Here is a 13,029-nt window from a genome sequence, read left to right on the forward strand (position 1 = left end):
CAACTTGCAAACATGCCAGGGGCTGAGCTCCATGGGTGCTGCCCCTCTCCCAGCGACGAGTTTTCAAATCCTTCGAAGCACCCAACCACGAACGTGCAGAAGCAAAACCTGGCGATGGGTTTCGACTCTAAATTTGAGATCGTTTGGCCACAGGGACACACAGGTACTAAGCCACAGCAAGAGCTGGGCAGAGGCAGGATCGAATCACGCCACGGGCAGGCAACGTGGTGGCTGCGGTTTCACAAACAGCCGCTCGCAGTCCCCGTCCCTGCCGGCTGTTCCTCGGTCCCACCCTGACACATGGCACCGTCAGCCGTGCCTCCGCAGGCAGGCACACGGGTGCTTGTGCACTCTAAAGCAAGGAAGTGGGTAAATAGTGTTTTTACCAGGTTCTTTACAGAAGGATAGGGCCCCCGCGCCACGCCATTTGAGCGTGGGCAGCTGGAGGTGCGAGGTGGGACTGAAGAGCTCATCTCCTGCAGCCACAGCCGGGACATGGGACTGGAGGGACGGTGAGTGGGCTCCATCCCCATCACGGCTCTGGCACAGCTGGAAACCTCTGGCAGTCATTTCCTGCTAGCAGTTGCAGCCTCCCACTCCCACCGGTTGTAAACCCCATCCCAAACAGCAGCACAAGGCCCTGGGGGAGGATGCTGCGTGGAGGAGTGCAAGGTATCCCCAGGAAACCTCGCAACAACCGCCATTTCCTCCGAAACAGAGGGAAATTCATCACCAAAGGGCTCTGTTGAAGGAAAGCCAAGGTTGCCTGGCGGCTCCTCATGCTCCCCAGAACAGCGTAGGCAGCTTCTGCTCGCGGAAACTCCCCAGATCCAGGAAAGGATCCCAAGAAGGAAAACATCCCCCATAGCACAGCCCAACCCCGTTGGATTCCTCCCTCCCTGACCACCCACACCTGGTCACACAGCCCGGACGGGGTCTGCCGGTGACCCCCTGCTCGCGAGCCTCCAGCAGCGGGTCGGCGTAGCCCCGTGCTATCCCAGATCACGCAACGGAGACGCAGCGCTCTTCCTCCCGGTCCTCCGCCAAAGCCTTTCCCTGCAGCGGGCCGATGCCCAGCTCCGCCGCTGCTCCTGCCCCGCCAGCCCCGCGGACGCACCCCGGAGAGGGCTGCTACGCATCCTCACCGCCCATCGCCTCTCCAAGGGCAGCCCAGAGAAGGGGCGAGGGTTTGCGTTGTGCTCCTGAAAGCTGCAATACTGCCAAGGCAAAGACCAATGTGGGTGACGGGCAGCAGCCCCAGGCAAGCAAGCAGCCCCGCTCTCACAGAATCACAGAATCACAGAATAGTAGGGGTTGGAAGGGACCTCTGTGGGTCACCCAGTCCAACCCCCCTGCCCAAGCAGGGTCACCCAGAGCAGGCTGCACAGGATCTTGTCCAGGTGGGGCTTGAATATCTCCAGAGAAGGAGACTCCACAACCTCCCTGGGCAGCCTGGGCCAGGGCTCCGTCACCCTCAGAGGGAAGAAGTTCTTCCTCATGTTCAGACAGAACTTCCTGTGCCTCAGTTTGTGCCCATTGCCCCTTGTCCTGTCGCTGGGCACCACTGAAAAGAGCTGAACTGCCTGAACTGCCTGAACTGGAGCAGCCAGGGGTCTTCTAACAGCCCCATCTTCTCCCTCGACCAGGCTTCTGGCAAGAGGCAACAGTCCAGCCCAGAGCCTCAGCATCATCTCCCTCCCTACGGCCAACACAGATCTTTGGAGAGAGGCTTTGGCACCGGTCCTGGCAAGATGAGCTCCTCCGGGTCTCTGTTCTCCGAGCAGGCAGATGCCAACTGCGGCGGCCCTGCGGCCGCAGCCAAGCGCTCCCGGGAAGCCGCTGAGCACCCTCCCGGCACAGGACGCTTCGCCTTCCCGCGCCGGGGTTGATTACATCAGCACGAGAGGATGCAGCCTCCGTGCCAAGGGAAGCAGAGGAGAGATCAAACGATTACACGAACCTCTCCTCAATCACCAGCCGTTTGCATAAGCAGAGGAGAGCACTCCCAACCGGTTTGGACAGCACGCCGACAGGCTCCTCAGCACCTCTGCCCCGCACCACGCTGCTGCCCGCAGCCCGTCCGGGGGCTGCCGCAGGGGGATCCTCGCTGCCATCACCCCGTGCACGCACGGAGCTGCCCTTGGGAGCATCCCGCTGCGGCACGGGGCCCCTCGGCACGGAGCAAAGCCTCCATCCACTTGGCTCAAGCCTACAACCTGCCTCGCCGCACGCCACCTGCGAAGGGTCACCGCCGCGCTGGGGCTGCTGTCACCAGCGCTGCAGCTCAGCCTACATATTTATTTTTTTAATTGCTGCATGCCACGCAGCAAGAGCCCAGCTTGACTCATGTTTCCCCAGGGAAAGGCTCAGGGCTCCGAAGCGGTGTCTTGCTTGATCTGGAAGTGCTGAGACAAAAAAGCCTGGACTCCCACAATACCCGCTCTCAGCAAGTGACTACTCAAGGGGACCTGCCCATTAATTGGAGCCTCTCTGTGTGCTGCAGAGAAGGAAATCCCTTTGGCAAACGCTGGCCAAGGTCCAAGGCTGGGCTGGAAGGCAGATTCAGTCATGAAAAGAAAATTAAAAAAAAACCCCCAACAACTCAGGCCCAATACAACGCAGAGAGCAGGAGAACAAGGAGCTGGCAGCAACAGCAGCAGCCCCAGCTCTACCGGAGTAAGATACGTCCCAGGGAAAGAGGCACAAACAAAATTCCCCGTGCAGGTCTACAGACTGCTCAGCCTCCACCAGCAAGGGCACAACTGGCCCTCACCCCACGCCTTGCTCCGGCGCCGACCGCGAGGCGTTTCAGCAAGGAGACTTTCAGGAGAGCTCTGTAACCCTGGGGAGACCCAGCCTTGCCCTGCGAGGCCAGGGCAGAGCGCGAGGTGGTCCCCGACCACTGCCCGCCCCGTGTCACCGTCCCCTCCAGCCAGCGCCGGTGATCACCAGCGCGCAGAGTCAGGTCTTAGGGCGAGAGCTATTTATGTCAGAGGAAGGAAGCTGCAATATTTTCAGTTTCCTGCACAAATACACTTCTGGCATCCTTCGCTGTGGGGCCGTCTGGCACTGCCTCCCATACCTGGGTGCTCAGGAAGAAGCTAGGAAAGCGTGGCCTTTGGCTCAAAGCTGGCATCTGTGCAGCTGGGCAAGGAGCAGGCATCAAATCCTCGATGCAGAGGAGGCCGAAACATGCCTAGATCCAACAAGCCCTTCTGTCACACCATGGGGACACCAGTGACAGCCACCCTGGGGGGTGAATCTGGGTTAGTACTGGTGCATGCAATCATCTGGGGGAGATGCTGGGAAGAGATCCACGATGCTGAAGCCAGGGAATGCCACCCAGGCTGCAAAAGCTACGCAAAACCAGGACGGCCAAGTCATCAGGCAGGATTTCTGGGTCTCTGCGAGAACTGGGGGTGAAGAAATGCAAGGAGGACCCGGTGTCCTACACGCAGCTGGAGAAAAGCAAGCGCAAACAGCAGTCGGCAGGGAGAAACCTCGGAGGAGGACGCAGGCCGGCTCCCGGCTGACGGCTGCAGAACGCGGGTGCCCCGAGGCAGCCAAAGCTCCGGGGACGGAGGGTGCGGTGGGGTGTGTGCGCTCCGCGCTCATGTAGCAACACTGCCCAGAGTCTTTAACCCAGAAAGCAGGGCCGATTCTGCCGCTGCGCTGCTCTAGCACGAGGGGGAAGAAGGAAAATAAACAAACCAGCCAAGCCGCGGTGAGCCCAGCGCAGCAGCGTTAACCTCAGACACCGAGGAATCAGTGCATGCGTTGGGGTTTGAGCCCTCGGCACCTCTTTAGATCAGACCCGGTGTCAGCTCAGCAAAATCACACACCCGTCCAGGACCCTAAAACTCACTTGACCATCAAACAACCAATGGCACCTGGCTGGGTGCACGCTGCGGAGCCGAACCGGACCCAGCTCCAGGCCAAAGGGTGCTCAGGGTGCACCTAATCCAAATCCAAATCCACCCTTATAAGGCCCTGAAGAAGAGAAGGCTGCGAGGGGACCTTATAAATGCCTACAAATATCTGCAGGGTGGGTGTCAGGAGGATGGGGACAAGCTCTTTTCAGTGGTGCCCAGCGACAGGACAAGGGGCAATGGGCACAAACTGAGGCACAGGAAGTTCCGTCTGAACATGAGGAAGAACTTCTTCCCTCTGAGGGTGACGGAGCCCTGGCCCAGGCTGCCCAGGGAGGTTGTGGAGTCTCCTTCTCTGGAGATATTCAAGACCCGCCTGGACGGGGTCCTGTGCACCCTGCTGTAGGTGACCCTGCTTGGGCAGGGGGTTGGGCTGGGTGACCCACAGAGGTCCCTTCCAACCCCTACTATTCTGTGATTCTGTAATGTCTGCAAGGGATATTTCCCCCCCGCCTGGCACGCTCACCTATAGACGTCATCGTGTTCCTCCGAGTCCCTGGGGGTCAACGCGCCCGTGGAGCTGCGCCCTGCAACGCGGGCTGGGCCGATGGCATCGGGCGAGCGGCACAAGGACTGCGGCGAAGCGCGGCGGGAGCTCTCAGATCTTTTCTCGGAGCGGTTGCGAAGCCAGGCGCGGCCCCGCACCACACCCCTGCAGTTCTCACGGGCAAAGCCCGAACCTTGGCAAAGCCCTCGGCCTGCTGGCAGCCAGCCCCATCAGACTCATTAAATGCAATTAAGCCGGAGTGGGTATCCCCCGCCACCCCGACCCCGCTTTGGGGGATTACTGCTTTTAGACAAAATAAACAGGGAGGCTTTGCGTGGGCTCGGGCAGGTGGCTGGCACCCAGGCTCCACGCAGCAGCAGGTGGAAACGCCGAGGTCTTTGTCGGGGAAGGAAAAGCCCCAGCGGAGCAGAGAGGCCGGTCCAGGATGCCACCCTCCGCCCGCTCCGACTCCCTTCGCCACGGCAGCTGCCGGGGGCGAACGCAAGACGCTCTCTGCTTTGCAAACGGGAACGTGCGGTAAGACAGACCGTAACAAAGCTTGCTCCTACTTTTAAAAAAATGGGGAAAAACTTCTGTGCTGGCCTAAAGTGATATTTTCGTGCATCAGCTCCCCCAGCAGCGTTTGTAAGCTGAAGAATTGCTGTTCTGCTGCATCCTCCACGCGTGGAGCCTCCCCGAAACCACAAAACCACGGAGGAGGAAGGAGACAACTGAGCTGCGCATCTCCTCCTCCTTCCACGCAACCTCTCCTCCCTCGCGTAGCCCACGGCAGCGCGGCCACCACACGCAGCGGGACACGCGTTGGCCCAAGCGTCCGGAAGGCTCAAACCGCCGAGGAGACGCAGGGGAGGTCGTTGCCCTGACCCCCCCGGGGCCGAGCGGCGCTTTCACAAGCCTGCAGACCATTCGCATTTTTCACCAACGCAAAGAGCTGGCTCCGACGGCCGCCAAGTAATTGCTCCATCGCCCTGGCACCGCCAGACACCTCCTGTCAGCAGCGAAATCCGGGAGCTCCCGGTATTCCCGGCAGGTTACACGGGCTGGCCCCAACCCCGGGCTTTGTCCGAAGCTTCGGCGGCTCCGAAGCGGGTGACGGAGGGTTCATCCCTGAGAACGGCACGTAATGGGTACCACGCGTGGCAGATGCTGTTCAAGGAGGACAAAACAGCTGTGTCCCCGTCCACGTTGGGACAAGGAAAGAGAAAAACAAAAGCCAAAAGGGATCCTTAAAGCTTTCTGCTCCCCTATGGAAAAATCAGCAGTGCTGCTAAGTCCTGGGGCTGGCCCAGGGCAGACGCAATGCCAGCACACGTGAGATTTGAATTTGGACCCTTCTGGCTGTCCCAGGGTGATTCCAACTGAGCTGGGATCCAGTTCAGTAAGAGATGGGCTTCTCCCAGGTCGGCTGCTACCAGCAAGCCACAATCACCCCAGTAAAACTGGTAAAACTCTCCCATACAGTCAAACCCTCAGGGATGCGTCATGGGCGATTTCTCCTCATCTGAACGTTGGGAGAGGTGTGGCCGCATTCTGACCAAGATCCTTGCTTCAAATGTTTGGGGTTTACTGGTGCTAAAGGGATTTAACCAGAGCAAATTAAGATCATTTCCCATCTTAATTAATTCTGCTTTCACTTCCTGGCATGTGGGAGCCTGGCCTCCTCCACTTGGCACGGCCAAAGCAGATGGAGCTGTGCAAAAAAACACAGGAAGGACCTCGCAGGGTTTCTTTGTCATCACTAGAGTCCCGTCCACAAGGTGAAGAACTAAAAACACCCCGACAAAAGCCAGAACCTCCCTTCATGTCCATATTTCTCCATCACAAAGCAAGAGGTGACCTTCCCCATTCCCTTTCCCCACTGCGCAGCAGAGGCACCTGAAACCATCCCCGCCGAGGGGCCAGGGATTCTCCTCCCCTCCCCTGCAGCCCCACCACACCTCCACGCACACGTCCCCACCACGATATGGGACTTAGCGCGTTTCTAACATTAGGATCCCACTTTGCCTTCCCAAAATACCTTCTGCTGAGCGCCAGTAACGTCACGACAGCCTCAAGCCATCGCTGGAAACAAGGGATGAGGAGGCAGCAACATCTCCCCCGGCACTCATGAGTCCAGCCACGTCTGCGTGTCACTAAAAGCCACGTTGCAGAAGCATCTCCTCCGACGGAGCTCCGAGCCCTCGCCTTGCACAGGAGGACGTGCCTGAGCCCACTGGTTGCCAGCGAGGACACGGGATGAGACGCATCTCCACTGCCAAGACTGTGCAGAGGAGGGGAGACCTCGGGGACGTCTCAGGCCAAGATGCATCAGCCCCTTGACCTGGGCGGAGCGGGACGGTGCTTCGAAAAGCAGTAACTGTGCCTATTGCACAACTGCCAGCGAGAAAAATCATCTCCCCGCCCACCCCACATCCCTTTGAGGCAAAAAGGAAGAAGGCTGGAAACATCCTTCCTCTCCTCCGGACAATGCGATGGAAATAGCAAGGGAGGAGCGGTGGCGGAGGCAGCCCCGGCTCGGCGAGGATGCGGTGCCCGGCCAGCGGCGAGGAGCTGCGCGCGGCTCCCGGCTTCCTGCCTTTGTCCCAGCCGGGGGCCGAGCCCCACGCAGCTGCACACCCGGGACAGCTAAACCAAAACTGCCTCTTTGCCCCAAAACGCAAACCCGCCGCGCCGTCCGGGAGGGATGGGTGCAGGCACGGACCCTGCCTTGACCCGGGACCCCCAGGCACAACGGCCAGGTCTCGGATTTAATCCAAAATCCACCGTCGGCCACCAGCTGCTGTGGAAGCACAGCGACTGCCACGCGTGGTCCCACAGAGGGGCTGGAAACCAGAGTCAACAACAAGTGCAAACACCACAACAAAATCCACTCCTGAGACTGCTGTGATTTTCCACTGCAAGGGAAAAAAAACAAAAACCAAAAAAAAACCCCAAGACGGCAGAAGACATTTTCTCTGGACCCAACCCGGAGGGCGAAACAAAGGCCCCAGGGATCAAGTTCCACCCTAAATTCTTATTTTCTTCTCCAAATGGGAGGTGCACGTGTTCAGGCTCCTCCAGCACGCACGTCAGCAGCTGGAAAACCCCGCAAGGACCAACGCAAGCCCGTCCTGCCAGAGGACGGCTGCTGACGGCAGCTCAAGCAGATGAGGGTGGCAGAAGGACCTGGCCAGGGCAGAACCACTCAGAGTTATGAATCGGTCCCCAAACGTGGGGCTGCGACTCAGATCGGTGCCAGTTTTGTTATTTACCTCCTGCTCTGGAGGGCTTTGCAGATGATCGCTCGCAGCCCTTTTTCACTATCAAGGTGGCGACAGAAACTGTTCATTTTCGAAAAAATAAATATAAAAATAAAAATAACAAAATAATAAAAAATATATATATATTAAAAAAAGCTTTAGATGCTTTTATGATCTGAGCTGGGATTTCAGGACTGGCACCACCCAAACGAGCCTCACAGAGCCAGCAACACAGCCAGACCCACAAACCCTCCAGCTCTCCCCGTCGAAGGGCCACAGCAGGGAGAGAAACAGGAGGAAGAGAAGGACGGATGATGCCACGCGGCCCTGCTCCTCCCTGCCACCTCCCAGCCCCAGGACCCCGGATCACCGGCTCCGCGGAGCCCACCGGAGCAGGGAGACGAGCCCCGTGCAGACTGGTCTCCCTTTACCTGCCAAAAAGTGGGGCCAGGCACCCTCAAAGGCCGGGCTGCTCGGCGAGCCGCTGGCGTCGCTCCCGAAGCCCGGCCGTGCAGAGCTGCTCTGCTCCCTGAAGATTCCCACTGCATTTTTTTACCCCGCTGATGTGTTAAAAATAGAAAGCATCAGTATTATTGTCCTGCAAGCAAATATAGAAAGATTACATCCTCACTGCTAAAAATCTGTGCAACAGAGACTTGTTCTAATACAGACACACAGGAAAGCTCTATTTCTGGAGCAAATAACTCGGGAAGTGAGCACCACATCCTTAAGAGTATTTGTTATATTGACGCACTGCGGCATTAAACACCAGCGGTAAACTTGCCTTCCCCTCCTCTCCTTGCCTCCCTGATTATTCATTTTTTTTTTTTTTTTTCAGGCTTTTACGCATCTGCTGCGGGCCGCCTGCCTGCGCTGGCCTCCGAGCAGGGTGCACGGGCTCGCACGACACTCCCACCGAGGAACACGCTGCCCCGGTGCCGCCCTCGCAGATGGGAAAGCAAGCGTGATCCAGTTTGGGAGCGGTCTTGTCACCGTCCTCACTTAACACTTCCCAGCTCGAAACCAAGCGCTGCTGCAGGAGCTGGGCAGAGAGGAACCTGATGAGGTTCAACAAGGGCAAATGCAGGGTCCTGCACCTGGGGAGGAACAACCTCATGCACCAGTACAGGCTTGGGGTGGACCTGCTGGAGAGCAGCTCTGTGGAGAGGGACCTGGGTGTCCTGGTGGACGACAGGTTAACCATGAGCCAGCAGCGTGCCCTGGCTGCCAAGAAAGCCAATGGGATCCTGGGGTGCATCAAGAAGAGTGTGGCCAGCAGGACGAGGGAGGTTCTCCTTCCCCTCTACACTGCCCTGGTGAGGCCTCATCTGGAGTACTGTGTCCAGTTCTGAGCTCCCCAGTTCAAGAAAGATGAAGAGCTACTGGAGAGAGTCCAGCGGAGGGCTACGAGGATGATGAGGGGACTGGAGCGTCTCCCCTACGAGGAGAGGCTGAGGGAGCTGGGCTTGTTCAGCCTGAAGAAGAGAAGGCTGCTAGGGGACCTTATAAATGCCTACAAATATCTGCAGGGTGGGGGTCAGGAGGATGGGGCCAAGCTCTTTTCAGTGGTGCCCAGTGACAGGACAAGGGGCAATGGGCACAAACTGAGGCACAGGAAGTTCCGTCTGAAGATGAGGAAGAACTTCTTCCCTCTGAGGGTGACGGAGCCCTGGCCCAGGCTGCCCAGGGAGGCTGTGGAGTCTCCTTCTCTGGAGATATTCAAGACCCGTCTGGACAAGATCCTGTGCAGCCTGCTGTAGGTGACCCTGCTTGGGCAGGGGGTTGGACTAGATGACCCACAGAGGTCCCTTCCAACCCCTACTATTCTGTGATTCTGTGATTCTGTGATTCTGTAACGCCGTCCCCGCGGCACGGGGAGAGGGGAGCTGGAGGCAGCTGGGCTCTCCGGCCCTGCTCCGGTTCCCAACAGGCAGAAGGAGCCCGCACGCTCCTTTTGCAAAAGCAGTTTGCACGCTTCCCCCTCAAGGTAAAAGCCACCGGTGGCCTGGGCGGCAGGAGACCCGCTGAGCCGCCCTGTCCCCGCGTCCCCGCTCCCATCATCACCCCTGGCGAGGCCGGAGGGAGGGGGGGGCCTCAGCCTGAACCTCATTCTTGGAAAGGGAAGATTTCTACGCAAGCTCGGCCTTTCCGTGAGTGTTTGTGCCGCTCCCACCCAGCTGGGACCGGGCTCCAGATCCAATTTCATTTCTCAGAAAATCACACGGGACACGAGAGGAATGTGTCGGGTCACTTCCAGCTCCAGGCGGGAACCCTGGCGTTCTGCAAAAGCAGCCCTAGGAGAGAAAAAAAAAAAAAACCCAAACCCATCGGCAAGGGGATGTCTGTCCTTCCAGCGGCTCCCCGGAGAGGTGCCCAACGTGGAGATGGAGCACCAGGACCCACCATCCGACACCGAGCCAGCTCTGCGGGCAGGAGCCGCGGCCGGCAGCTCTCGCCCCGCAGGCGCCCGGACGCTGAGCCACGCACAGCACCGCAGACATTGCTTAACGGATGCCTCAGCTCCCAAAATAAAGCAGCCTCCAGCTTCCAGCCTTCGCCCTCCTCGCCTGGGGCCGGAGCACCCCGTGGGAGGGCCTGGGATGGTCACTGCCCAGGGAGGCTGTGGAGTCTCCTTCTCTGGAGATATTCCAGCCCCCCCTGGACGTGGTGCTGTGCAGCCTGCTCTGGGTGACCCTGCTTGGGCAGGGGGTTGGGCTGGGGGACCCACAGAGGGCCCTGCCAACCCTGACCATGCTGGGACCATTAGGGCTACAAGGATGGTGAGGGGACTGGAGCATCTCCCCTACGAGGAGAGGCTGAGGGAACTGGGCTTGTTCAGCCTGGAGAAGAGAAGGCTGCGAGGGGACCTTATAAATGCCTACAAATATCTGCAGGGTGGGTGTCAGGAGGATGGGGCCAAGCTCTTTTCAGTGGTGCCCAGCGACAGGACAAGGGGCAATGGGCACAAACTGAGGCACAGGAAGTTCCGTCTGAACATGAGGAAGAACTTCTTCCCTCTGAGGGTGACGGAGCCCTGGAACAGGCTGCCCAGGGAGGTTGTGGAGTCTCCTTCTCTGGAGATATTCAAGACCCGCCTGGACAAGGTCCTGTGCAGCCTGCTGTAGGTGACCCTGCTTCGGCAGGAGGGTTGGACTAGATGACCCACAGAGGTCCCTTCCAACCCCTACTATTCTGTGATATTCTGTGATATTCTGCGATCCCCACCGCATGGCAAACGTCTCCCACTCACCACCGCCGAGGCAGCGAGGCTGTAACTACGCTCCTGCAGACGCAGCCAATAGACCAAGCATAACTCACTGCACCCCCCTCCCCTTCTCCCCAGAACAAAACACACACCCAGAAACAGAAGGAAACCAGTCAGGAAAAACCCGACAGTAATGCAACAACTATTTCAAGCGTTTTCGCTCCCAGAGGAGGCTGCTCTGCCCTCTGCCACAGCCCCCCCAAGCCGTACCGGAGCTGCCCCTCGGCGATCCCATGCCAGGTGCCGCTGGACCAGCCTGCCGGGGCCGTCTTCTCCTCGCTCAACACCGTGCGCGTCTCAGCTGGCATTTCAGCGCGAAGGCGATGCCAGATTTCTCTCCGCTGAGCCAAAGCACTTGGAAACGCATGACGACTTCAGCAGATTAATTGGAAACACAGCCTGGGTGTTGCAATCCCAGGAATGACTCCAATTTCAGGAACAAATGTTTTCATCTCGAACTGGGAGCAGTCACCCAAGTGGAAGGGTGCATTTTTGTCGCTGTAGCTCACCCCTCGCCTGGTGCGCGGGCGGTGGGAAGAGCGCTGCATCTCACCCCCGGCGCTTGCGTCACCACGGAGCTGCTGCCGCGGGGATTCCTTACGCTCCCAGCCGGCACCGGAGAGGGATGACCCAAGGTTCTCCTACATCGACCTCCTTTTGCAGCAGTGTGTCACTCCCGACTGGGTCTGCAGACCCCTCTGCCAAAAGCAAGAGGTGGGAGAACAGGACGGGACATGAAGGTCTCCCGTTGCAAGCCATCAGCTCCCCGGGGATGGCCATGGGGCCAGCAGAGCCGGCGTTGCAGCTCCAGAGATCAGCAGGCAGCTCCTGATCTGGGATCAGTTCTGCTGGGACTCCACACACATCACGAGGGCAACATTTCCAGCTCTGGCACTGGTGGGTTCCCAAAAGGCCCCTGTCCAAAGCCCCATGAGGACCAGCTCTGCTGCTCCTTCCATCAAGGCTGCGTGACTCTTGCCTCTCCCATACTCACACATGGAAACTCTCACGCTGAAGAGTCCCAAACTCTGCTCCTGCTGAAGGACGTGGGCTTCGAGAGCTCAAGGATTTGATTTTTGTGCCCACAACAGCTGGAGGTGACTCTTCTGCTCTGTGTCCAATGGGCTGGGGCAGCCTGGACCACCACACCGCACACACCTCGGCAGAGCTGGAGGAGACGCTGATGGCCAGCTCAACTCAGCTCCCCAGAGCCAAGCCCAGGAGGTCAAGGAAGAAAGGCCCCACTCCCACAGTGAAGGTCCTGGACTGAACTTGCCAGAGGCTGAAGATAAACCCCCGTAAGACCATTCACTCCATCTAGTGGCAAGCTGGTCCATATTATTTTTCCATTATTTTTTTTTCCCCTGCTCTACAGCAAGAACTTTCCCCCTTCCAGGAGTTTCAACATCAGTAGCCATTTCTTTGCTCAGTCGCATTTGCTGCCAGCCTCCCATGCTCTCTTAGCTCGTCCCTCTGCAGCCATCACAGCTCTCGATGTCCTCCCTTTGCTGCCAAAACCCAAAAGCTCTTCCACGGCTCGGAAGCTGTGCAGTGGCTTACTCGGTCCCGAAGCTCAAGGTGATAAGGGAAGGAGAAAAGCTGGTCTATCCACCCTCAGAGCCCTGGCAGGGAAGCCTGCTCAGATATCCTGCTGCCAGGGCTCCCACAACCCAAGAAAAACCGTGTGGGCTGTGGAAAGGGCATGTGGCCGCTGCTGGAGAAAGAAAAAATACCAGCAAACTGGGAGCCCAGGGACAGGCTCAGGGAGCAGCCAGCTCGCTTGGCTCCGGCGAGCCTGCACATGTGGGACAGCGAGCACCCAAAAGGGAAGGAGGGACCGGCTCCGGAGGTGCTGCGGCTGCTTTTACCGATCCCCGCGCTGCCGACAGACGTGGAGAAACGCCTGGGTACATTCCCGACCCGGCAGAGCTGCGGCAGGAGGCTCCCACCGCGAGCGGCAGGGATCTGGAGCGAACACCGAGCCTCGCACAGCCTACGTGGAGGCCATGATTTCAGCTAGATAGAAAAGTATTTTAATCTTCCCAGCTACATCAGCTCCTGCAGGCCTCACTTCTGCCAGCTTCACCT

The 13,029-nt window shown here is 58.7% G+C and overlaps 1 protein-coding gene across 6 annotated transcripts in view; it reads right to left on the reverse strand.

The window, feature by feature from the left end:
• Window positions 1-13,029, reverse strand: part of HDAC7 (histone deacetylase 7) — a 102,874-nt gene that overhangs the window by 30,542 nt on the left and 59,303 nt on the right. Inside the window, exon 1 of one of the 6 annotated variants that reach the window (XM_075445614.1) lies at window positions 6,455-6,492. The exons of the other annotated variants lie outside the window; for them this stretch is intronic. The gene's annotated coding sequence lies outside the window, so the exon portion shown is untranslated. Of the gene's footprint in view, window positions 1-6,454; window positions 6,493-13,029 lie in introns of those variants that run through there. 6 annotated transcript variants of the gene reach the window in all.

This window comes from Opisthocomus hoazin, chromosome 32, assembly GCF_030867145.1.
Source record: "Opisthocomus hoazin isolate bOpiHoa1 chromosome 32, bOpiHoa1.hap1, whole genome shotgun sequence".
Lineage (NCBI taxonomy): Eukaryota > Metazoa > Chordata > Aves > Opisthocomiformes > Opisthocomidae > Opisthocomus > Opisthocomus hoazin.